Source organism: Balaenoptera borealis (genome assembly GCF_965194805.1).
Source record: "Balaenoptera borealis genome assembly, chromosome: 3".
In the NCBI taxonomy this organism is placed as follows: Eukaryota; Metazoa; Chordata; class Mammalia; order Artiodactyla; family Balaenopteridae; genus Balaenoptera; species Balaenoptera borealis.
In genome coordinates this window covers 183,764,011-183,775,166 of record NC_138866.1, presented here as the reverse complement: position 1 = coordinate 183,775,166, position 11,156 = coordinate 183,764,011, and the positions used below count along the sequence as shown (strand labels likewise).

Here is an 11,156-nt window from a genome sequence, read left to right as displayed (position 1 = left end):
CACCCACACCCAGGGGAGAAATTCAGGCAATTTCGCTGAGGCCCACGGGTGAGGAAAATTGGTTGATCGAGTTATTACTAAATGGCTTTTCAAATCTTCTCATTCTGTGGGAAGGGAGGTAGATTGGCAGGGCCTGGGTCCCGACCCACAGATAAAGCCAAATCCGCAGGCCTCCTGTGAGCGGAGAGGCTTGGAGACCGTGGAAACAAACCACCACGCCTAAATCAGCAGGGCTGCCCCTGGGTGCCGAATGCAACCAATTCCTGCCTGTTTTAAGTGCAAACATTCCGGGATGGGAAAGTGAATCCTGAGGGTGGAGTGTTTTGTAGTGACTTGTGCTTGGGGCTGGAGGGCGCTCAGAGCGTTAATAAGCGCAATATTAACAATAAACGCGAGGGCTACTTAAAAGGCCGCCCCTTCCGCTCCCAGGGTACGTCTACACAGGAAGCCCAGCGATAAAGATCATTCATATTTTTTCTGCAAGTCACTGAATCAAAGGGAAGCTTCCCTATCTGCATTGTCTGGATGCCAAATTAGGTTGTATACGTATTAACTCTTTGATAATCTCAGCTACCATAGAGCTTTTTGCATACATACACATATATATTTATACACACGTACATACACACCTATATATGTGTACGTATATACATATATATATACACACACACAAAAGAAGTAGACAGGGAGGTTATAAATATACAACCTCTCCACTTGGTACATATAAAAATGAAATCTCCTTGTGTATGTTCATCTGCCTGCATCTTTAACCTGGCTCTGTAACCTCTGTGTGATGGCGAGCATGTCACGTAGTGTCTCTGCATCTGGTCTGTCCGTCTGGGAAATGAAGGAGTTGCACAAGCTGGTGTGTTCTGTGGGAGGTGCTTCCGCTGTGATCCGGCACAGGTCCGGGCGCGCAGTGGCTCTCCGTGCAAAGCGACACGTCCCAGGAGCCACCCAATTCCTGAGGCTGTGCTGAGTCCTAACGTTCCGTGATTCTAATATTTTTAGGTGAGTCTGTCGGGAAGGTCCTAGCAGTGGGAGGAGGAAAACGATCATCAGATCCGCACGCGTGTTCTGAGAGAGGAGATAGGACTCACCCGGCTGCAGAAACAAGACCCGTCAGATGAACTTTCTGTCTCCCTGGAGATCTAGGTTGGCCTGCTGGGTTCAAGGCAATGGACCGACTTCATCTAGCTCGACTTTAGCAAGACTTTCGACTCCGTCTTGGGCAACACGCTTATCAACAAGCCTCGGCTGGGCCCCGTCGCCTCACACCCAGATCCCTTACCCCAAGGGTGTTCGCTTACCCCAGTGCGCCATCGGCCCCTTCAGGCACACGGCTGCCAGCTCAGACATCCCCAATGTCACTCTCTTCTTCCAAATCCAAGAGCGGCCTCTCAGGTGCCTTTCTGATGATTGCCAAGGCCCTTGGCTTAGCACTGAGCTTCACTGGGTTTTCAGCCATCCTTTCTTTCCAGCTTTATTTCTAGGGGTCTCCTACAGACCCAGCTCTCCGGCAGAAAGAGGCTTCTAATTGTTTTGTCCCCCTGTGGCACCCCTGCCCTGCCCCACGTTCGTCCCATCCTAGGGCTGTTGTGCGGCAAACCTGGAAGACTTCTTGTCCAAAGCTGCAGTCTCCTCTCCCCCCACCCACCCCGTCCTAATCTGACCTTTGAACCCAAGGTCAGGACCCGCCTCCTCCACTGAGGTCTCCCTGGTGGGCTTGTGGCGAGGGAACCTGCCCTCCTCTGACCTTCCAAGTCACCGGAAGTCTGCACGACACTGTTTGTCCTCGTTCCTGCTAGCCTGGGCACTTCACTGCGGTCCTGGAGGAGCCTGGTGGGACTTGGAGGGTGCTGGAGGAAGCCAAGGGGGTGATGGGGGGCTCGAAACCCAGATGGCTGGGCGGGCTTAGAAGAAGCAGGGATAGTTTATTTGAAGGAGGAAAAGTAGAAGGTAATTTCACAAGAATCTAAGTTTCTGATGAAGTACCCAGTCTGCATGGCCACATGTGAGGGTAGAAAAACAGACACGGTATGCCAGGGGAGGTGAGGAAATGGCCTCAACGGCGGGTGTCTTTCAGGTTGGCTATGAGGCTGCAGGAGAGGCTCGACCAGAGACAGAAATTAGAAAACACACCCGACTCTCACGGTCTGCTGTAGCCCAAAGACTTAAAGCTTTTTAAATGTCAGACAGATATTTGGCCTGAGAAAGCAAAAATTAAAAAAGTAAATTAAAAACATACTGGTATTTAGAAATCAATTTCATAATCCCATGAAAATTTTCCTTGTTGCTCTTAATCAAGCTGGGAAATGAAAGCAATCTTAAAATTTGCTTGCTTAACAGATCTTGTGTGAGCGTATAGCTATTTATGGAATTTGTTATAAAAACAGAGAAGGAGAAGTACTTGACAAAGTTAAGAAGTCCGCCCAAAAGAGAGATCTTTTCATTTTTGGAAATCACCTTTTTGGACTTGGATTTTTTCTGGCTTAGCCCTCAGGCACCTGACAGTCTCGAAACTGGAGGGTAAGTTGGGTGGTGGGTGTCATTTCAAAGTGCTTTCCCCTCCCTCTCTCTCTGCTTATCCCCAGTCAAGACTCATTGACCCAAAGCTTCCATCTCTGGCAGGGGTCCTTCTAGCTAATCTTACTGGATTCTTGGGTCAAGTTTTCTCCATCTCCGTTCCTTTGCCTCCTTTTTATAGGGAGCTCGCCTCTGAGATCAAAGACAATCTATAGCAATTCATGAGAAATAAAGGAAGCAGCAGAGGATACTAAGCTATTTAAGGGGCGGGGTCTGAAGTGGTGACTCTATCGGAAGATCTGGCCTCTGCTGTGACTGTAAGAGGTGGGACAGGATGTGAGAACCTGCTCTGTGGAACGCTGGTCTTCGTCCAGTCTGATCGGCGGTCCTCAGAGCTGACTGTGTCTCTGAGTCACCTGGGCTCCTTTTGAATGACGCAGATGCCTGGGCTTTACTCAAATGATTTAATGGGTCCCCAGCGAGTCCTATGAGTCTGTAGTTTAAAGCCTTACAGGTGTCCCGAGGCTCAAACAGCACAGACAACCATTGACCCAGCCCCTGATATTTACTGCAGTTTCCTTAATTTGCTCCTCTTTCCTCCAAATACATTTATAATTTTCCAAGGGCTCCAAGACAAGAATCTGGTTCATCCCAACTCCAGTGCATTCACTGGTGAAGAACAAAGGGGAAGTTCACAAAAATGAGAAAGCTTCAGAAGTAAGACTACGTAAATTATTTTGGAGACAATTTTTCCTTCTTGTACAAATTTCAGAGATTTTGGGAGTAACACACACACACACACACAGAGTCAGGGAGATTAGTAAACAGGAAAGAAAGATTGACTTTTAATAGTTGCTGGTTTAAACTTAAAATTCTTTTTCTTTATATTTGGACTCCCCCTTTCCTTTTCCCTTCGAACTGTATCAAGCTATTTTCAGGAAGGAGAAGTGGTTGGTTTTGGGGAACGATGAAAAGCATGACATCACCATGCTATTTTGAAAGAGTGAGAGAAATATACCAGTTTTAGGTCAGCTTAGTTTGGTTCTGTGTATGTAGGAGCTGCGTTGCGTCTTTTTCGAATTTGGCTTCACTTGGGGCTGCAGCTCTTCACGGGAAGGATAATATTTATTCAGAGCTAATTTGTAAACATCACTTTCAGTTTAAGGTCTGGAACCTAAATGGCTATTCTTTTCCTGCAGACGGCAGCTCAGACTCTGCGCGTTTTAAAGGGGGTCAGATGTGCAGGCTTCTTCCCACGGGCCCCCAGACTCCCCCAACTCCCACCTGCCTGTTTGATTTTAGGTCAACTGGGGGCTATCAGTTTGGAAAGCAAACCCTTAACCTGGACTTTTTGTTGCTGATAAGGGCTCTGTGGATGGCAAAGAGACAACTTACTCATTTCTTTAGAATTTGCAGTGGAATCTTTTTCTGCATGTATGTCATGTCAGCAACTCCTATTTTCCCGGAGAGGTTTTGAAAGGTTCCCTCTGAACGTTAATATGTTTATAACATTTCTCAAATAGAACTCCTCACTCCTAATAAACATTCAGCTTTTTGAAAGGCGTCAACACCACCTTTTCCATCCCTGGAGACAAAAGCACACTTTTGTGTGTACCATGGAAAAGGCTGCCGATTACGGCTGTAACATTGCTTTCTAGACAAACTCAGACATCATCGTTTTATTGTTAAAAGAAGCATTTTACTCCGAGGTTCCTAACCTATTTATGGGTCTGATAGATGGTTCCTTTTTGGCAGCCTGGAGAAAAGCCCGGGTCAAGGAAACAGCTTGCACTTGTCTCTTCAAGTCTAGCTCGGCCTTGCCGTATCATTTCATGATTTCCTTTCTTGTTATCTTCAAACATTCCCTCAAAGCTGAGCTTGACAAGAACAGGAAGGTTGGCAAAGGTCTGGCAAGGAGGTTGTTTTTCTTTGTGTTTGAAAATGGACGCTTTCCTCCCCTCCTCCCAACCCCATCCTTTCTCGTTTATTCCCGGCTCCCGGGCCCTCTGCAAAGCTGATGGAAAAAAAGTTAAGAACTCCGTTCCCTCTTTAAAGTAGGGTCTCTAAGAGCTTTCTAATCAGCTCACTGTCAGCCTGTTTCCTCTGATCAGCTTAAATAGGTCCACTTGAAGTTCACAACTGCCAAAGCCAGCGTTCAGATGGAAAGCACGGGGCATTGGAGAAGCGTTTATGCACGTCTGCCTAAGATTATCCAGGGGCCCGAAATCCCAGGGAAAGTGCTGCTTCCACAGAGCCTTTCTTCTTGATTAAATTAGCGCTTCGCACTAAGAGGAGAAGGCATTCCCATTGCACAAGCTGATTTCTGTTCTCTTTCTACCTCTCGCCTCCCCACAGTAAAATGTGAGCTCGATTCCTGTGTCCTTAGCGGGAGCCTGGTGGTGACTGAGGTTCGCTGTAAACCCTTCCTAAACATCTTGGTACAAATGAACCTTTTAACCTCTCATGGATGGCTTTGTGTCTAACTTGGTACAGGAACAAAAAACCCAAACAAAAGCAAGTCACGTTATCTCAGCCCTACACAGACGCAGGCGGCAGAAGTTGGTCTCTGCCCTGTGGCCCCCAGCTCGTTTTCTGAGATTTTCCTGCTCTGTCTTCAGAAAGGAGCGGCTTTGTTAACCATTAGCCACTGACAAGAGTGTGTCCATTTCAGCAAAATTAATAAGAGATAGCATTTTTCTTCCTTCTAAATGGCCCATGTCGGTAATTAACATCGCCTTTCATTACTCAACTTGAAAGCTGCCTTCCCGGGCCCCCCTGACCTTGCCCTGGCTTTGCTGAACTGTGGCCTCCAGCCTGTGAGAGACCTAAACGCAGAAAAAGCGCCCGGGGCCCTCACCCAGGTGCCTTGAAAGAATCATTCGACAAATATTTATTGGGCGCCTACTGGATGGAGCTACCGAGTTGAATCAGACAGGGACTCTTGCGGAAGGGAAAACGGGGGTGGAGATAAAGAGGGGTTCTTTCAAATCGCCCTGATGCAGCAGAAACAAGATTGTCACAAACAAGAGCGGATCCAGTGGCGGGGTGGGACGGGGTCTGGGCTAAGACGTGACCCAGGCGGGAGTTTATGGAGGAGGTGCCATTGGAGGGGAACATTCAAATGTTGGAGGTCATTGCATTTAAAAGGGATGTAGGGGCTCAAGTGACCTTGCCTTGCACTGTTTTAGGGAAAAGAGCATTTTCATAGTGTATATAAGTTGAGGGCTCAAGAATTGTTTTCCTCTTTGGTGGGTTGTTTCCCTGTACATGTAGCCAATGAGCTGTTGACATTTTAATAAGGGCGCCACCTTCTAATTGAGCCAACTCCCCCCAAAGTGTGTAAAATATATTCCTGTCATTTTCTCCCCATCAGGTCTGTGCCCCAGGAGGATTCTTGGTCACAGAGCTGGAAGTGTCACTTGGGGGTGAGTTAAGATACACTTTATACGTATTGTTCACATCTTTAACCATGAACTCCATGCTTAAAAGAGCCACCAAGAAAAACCCAAATGCTGCGTAAGAGGGGATGGGTTGAAAAAATTATGACGCATCAAGGGATGGGATCTAATTGCAACCATGATGGTGAGTATTTTCAATGGTTTATGAAAAAACAAAAGTGGCACGTTCTCATTTTTGTGAAGAATATGAATATATACATTGAGAAGGACAGGCTAGAAGACTCAACACTAAAATCTTAATAGTGGTTATTGATGGGTGCTGGAAAAAGAAATGATTTAACTTTTTCTTCCCTGTGATTTTCAGTGTTTTCCAAAATGTCTACAGTGTATATGCATTACTTCTGTAGTCAGGTGAAATGTTATTAAAGAATAAAAATGCTGAGGGAAAAAAAGGACTTTATTAAGGTGAGAGGATGGCTAGGAGGTCATTCTCCTGTCTCAAGCCACTTTGGACTTGGCATCAGTTGTAGGAAAAAAAAAAAAAAAAAAAAAAAGGACAAGGCACACCCACCCAGCAATCAGAACTAAACGCCCGGAGTCCGTTTTAAGTAATGCTGCCCGACATTCAATAAACCCAATGGAAAAGTTCTCCTTTAGCTACTTGGGTTGAAAATTTGTCAGTTGATTCTTTTAGAAATTTTTGTAGTGAAAAATTCACTTCTGTCTCTGTCTCTGTCTCTGCTGGAATTTAGCTTCAGTAGACTCTGGGTTCTGAATTATTCAAGGGTTAAAAATCTTTTGCAGAGGTTGTCCTGATCACTTTTTTTGGGGAAGGGTGGTGGTAAATCCTTTGTTATTGTTCTCTTGTTCAAGCCTAATGATATAAAAAAATCGAAAGGCCAGTTATTCATCTGGTGACGCCCTTCACAAATGCACAACAATGCACCTCTTTGTTTTTATCTATTATTTTGTAATTTTCTTTTGCTCAAATTTCACACATCAGATAAGCTTATTCATTTCACCGTTGGTGGTAATAAGCGTGCAGAGTGTCTCAAACCAGGAGGCTGTTGTCTGCAGGTCTGGGAGCAGAGGAAATAGCTGGGGCTTTTATTCAAATGCTGTCTCTGGTCATTTGCAATAGAAAAGCTTAGCTGGAGGGTGTGGGGTGTGGATGGCAGGGGCTGGAGACAGGGAAGGGAAGGCAGAGAAATGGAAAAAATGCAGACCTGTAGTTTAGGTTCACATGGGGTCCCAGCTTCTTTTGGCGTTTTGTGTCATCCAAGCCTCATAATTTGAGGATCATCCCCTAAATTATAGCAGCAGCTCCCGCGGGGGCCCCTCCTCCAGAACCGAGTTGTCTTTTGACATCTGAGTCACTCTGAATTGTGGAGTCAAAACATATAAACAGAACAAGAGAAGCTGTTCTTTCTACAGAAGACTCTAGAAATGGGGTTGAAAAACGTACTCAGGGAGGTCTTCTAACCATTTTGCTTTTCCTTTAAACTTTCTGGCCTATGTGTCCACTTGCTTTGGTTATTAAAATTTACTCATTGATACTTCATTCTGGAGCTTTTCATAGAGAGATGAACAATGCTGCTGAATGAACTCAGCAAGGAGGCCACGAGACTCAGGTGGCAAACCGAGGCCTCATGGCTGAGAAACGGGAGCCAGAACGGCCAGTAGGCTTTTCCAAACAAGGAAGGCGCCGCTCGGGGCCAATCACATACTGTGTTCGCTTTGCTGACGCATCTTCTCTGTAAAAGTCTCCGGGCTCCTGTTGGTGGAGCGCTCCTAACCCTTGATGGATTGGAAGCTCCATTATAATTGACTTTTGCTTAAGTAAACTCTGAAGAGTTTTAATATGTTTCAGTTTATCTTTCAACAATACCAAAATCAATAATTTGTCTCTATACCTACAGTAGAGTTAGGATTGCAGAGTGTCGCCCATAGTGAGCGTTTAACAAATACTTGCTGAATGAATAGATGAAAAATTAGTAATCCAATGTGCTATCAATAAACAATTAGAGGACGCCATGAAAATATTTTAATTACAAGAGAAAAAAAAAATAGAAATAAACCTAATATGAAGAAAACCATAACGTTGTATTGAAGGACCAAAGAAAACTTGAATAAGCAGACACATACTGCGTTGGATGGTAGACTCAGAGTTGTGAAGGTGTCAGTTCTTCCCCCAGATAATCCACTAATTCAGTGCTATGCTAAGAAAAATTGCAAGGGGATATTTTATGAAACTTGACAAGCTGATCTGCAAGTTTATATAGACTAGAAAATGCACAGATAAATCAAAAGTTTATTGAAAAAGGGTGAACAGTGATAGGAGATTTATCCTATTTTATATCAAAACATACTTTAAAATGTTAACAATTAAAACAGTGTGTTGTTGACACAAGAATAGAGAAATAGATCAATGGAACAAAGAGTCTATAAATAGATCCATGTATGTTTACGTAGGAATTTAGTATTTAAGACAAAAGTAACACTTCAAATTATGAATAAGTGAGGACCTATTCAATAAACAGTGTCAGGATAATAAGAAGAAAAGGAAATTTCAATCTCACCATAAATACAAAAACATACTTTGTATGGATTAAAGAGCTAAATCTAGAGTAAAACTATAAAGGTATTAGAAAAAATAGAAATTTTGTAATTCTTAGATGGGTAATGTCTTTTTTAAGCAAGATGTGAAACCCAGAACCCATACAGGATACAGTTTTTTTTTAAGGCTATATTAGACATCCTAAGCTTTAATACAGTGAGGTATATAAAACATGAGCCACAGTCTGGGGTAAAATATTTTCAAGCTACATGATAAAGATTAGAATTCATAAACAGCTCATAAAAATAAATAAGAAAAAGAAAAAAGTAGGAAGATAGGCAAAAATATAAACAGTCCAGTCACTGATCTAAGTAAAAGTGACCAATTACACGTGGAAAGATGCTTATTCAGTAAATAATGAACAAAGATCGAAGTAATGATGATAGACCATGTTTTACCCATTAGATTGGAAATTTAAAAAAATTCTGTTGCTTTCAGTGTTGAGGGAGTATAAAATGGTATAGTCTTTTGGAGGTCAACTTGAGAGTATATATCAAAAGTAAAAATGTCTGTATTCTTTGAACCATCACTTCTACTTCTATGTTTCTGTCCAAGAGGATTCTTTCCACATGTGTACAGAGAAGCGTTGATAAGGATTTTCAGTGCAGCATGGTTTGTAATGGCAAAAAATTAGGGAAATAAATTGTGATATATCCAATATTACAGAATAAAATGCAGCAGTAAAAGAGAATAAGGTAGACTTATAGTGCTCACATGGAAAGATTTATAAGATACATGTCTGTGTGGAAAAGTGTAGATGGAACAATACGTAGAGTTTAATCCTGTGCTGAGACAAACCTTGGAGACGCTGTGGGCTATTAGGTTCCAGACCACTGCAACAAAGCCAATGTCACAATAAAGCAAGTCACATGAATTTTTTGGTTTCCCAGTGCATATAAGAGTTATGTTTAGACTATACTGTTAAGTGTGCAATAGCATTATGTCTAAAAAAACAATGTATATACCTTCATTAAAAATACTTTATTGCTGAGCCGCAGTGAGTGAGAGTAGTAACATCAAAGATCACAGATCACCATAACAAGTGTAATAATAATGAAAAAAGTCTGAAAGGTTTCAGGAATTACAAAAATGTGACACAGAGACAGGAAGCGAGCAAAGGCTGTTGGAAAAATGGTGCCGATAGACTTGCTTGATCAACCTTCAATTAGTAAAAAAAGTTAATATTTGTGAAACGCAGTAAAGCAAAGTGCAATAAACGGAGGTATGCCTGTAATTCGTATTGTATGAGCATTTGAAAGAATATATTCATTCTTAGTTAAGTAATTAAACATTATTTTAAGAAGATAACATTATTATCTGGTGCACTTTTCAGAAAGAAGACACTTTACCCAAACCTAAGCAATGTAAAGGGCCTCAGGAATTCTTAGTTGCCAGGGTAATGCAGTCCTCTTTTGCCCTCTTGTCTGGAAGGATTTATTTCCTTTCGACATCACAACCTCTGGCCACCCCTCCCTCCCCACCCCAGGGCCTTCCCCCTTCCTGATAAGGGTGAGGCAGTCTCCCAAGGGATGTTGTTCACAGTCTCTGCAGTAATGGAAGGGTCATGGGCCTGAGCAGAGTTTTAAACCCTCTGCCCATAGCTCCCATCTTAGCTGGTGGACTTACTACCTTGATACCGGAGCTGATATTTTAAAACCTCACATTCTTTCCTCTCCTGTGCTCTCCTCAGGGTGATGTAAGTGTACAAAGTGACCAGTGGGGAAAAGGATTGGGCAACTCACACCAGGACAGTTAGTTCCTGCGTGATTGAAAGCTGGCTAGTTGGATTTCATTCTCCTAAAAAAAAAGAAAAATCCCCCAAAGTTACATTTGGTGGTCTGGTGCATAAATCAATATCTGACAAAGCTCCCCCTCCTTACAATGTGTAATGCTCAAAAAATGAGACACATTTGTAGGCCTCTTGGGTATCTCTGTTTGAATGACCCTCTTTTTTTCTCCTGACCTGTACTCTCCACACTGTATATCAAAATCCAGAGGCTTTTTTATTTTTCCCCCTTTGGGAAATTCATTTGGGTTTCATTCATTCCATGCAAACCTTGCTTCTCCGTTCTAAGCAGAAGAAGGAATGTAGTGTCTAAAAAATGGCCCTTGGGCAGGACAGCAGGGAAACCAATTCCATCCCTTCTGCCAGCCCGAGGAGTATTTCTCTTACAGTTTATATGCAGTTGTTAAAAATCAGAATGATCTGCTCTGAGATCCACTAAAGTCACACTTGATTTACATCCCTGGGAAAATGCTTTTCCAACACCCCTTGGAGTAAATTTTTTTTTAAAAGTCTTTATTGAATTTGTTACAATATTGCTTCTGTATTATGTTTTGGATTTTTGGCCGTGAGGCATGTGGGATCTTGGCTCCCCGACCAGGGATCGAACACGCACCCTGCATTGGAAGGCAAAGTCTTAACCACTGGATCACCAGGGAAGTCCCCAAATAAAGTTTTAAATTAACACTTTTGCTGGAGCCAATGTGTGTGTGTGTGTGTGTGTGTGTGTGTGTGTGTGTGTGATGGGAAACTGCCTTTAAACACACTGAAATATCTGTCACAGTTTGAGGCAATTTGTGTAGAGACACATTGTGATGCCAGTTGCATATCA

General features: G+C 43.1%; 1 protein-coding gene across 1 annotated transcript in view; it reads left to right on the top strand.

Annotated features, from left to right (window-relative positions):
• Window positions 1-1,769: 1,769 nt before the first annotated feature.
• The window catches only part of LOC309626301 (uncharacterized protein), a 194,308-nt gene continuing 184,921 nt past the window's right edge, over window positions 1,770-11,156 (top strand). Inside the window, exons 1-2 of the transcript XR_014243085.1 lie at window positions 1,770-2,529; window positions 5,900-5,951. The gene's annotated coding sequence lies outside the window, so the exon portion shown is untranslated. The remainder of the gene's footprint in view (window positions 2,530-5,899; window positions 5,952-11,156) is intronic.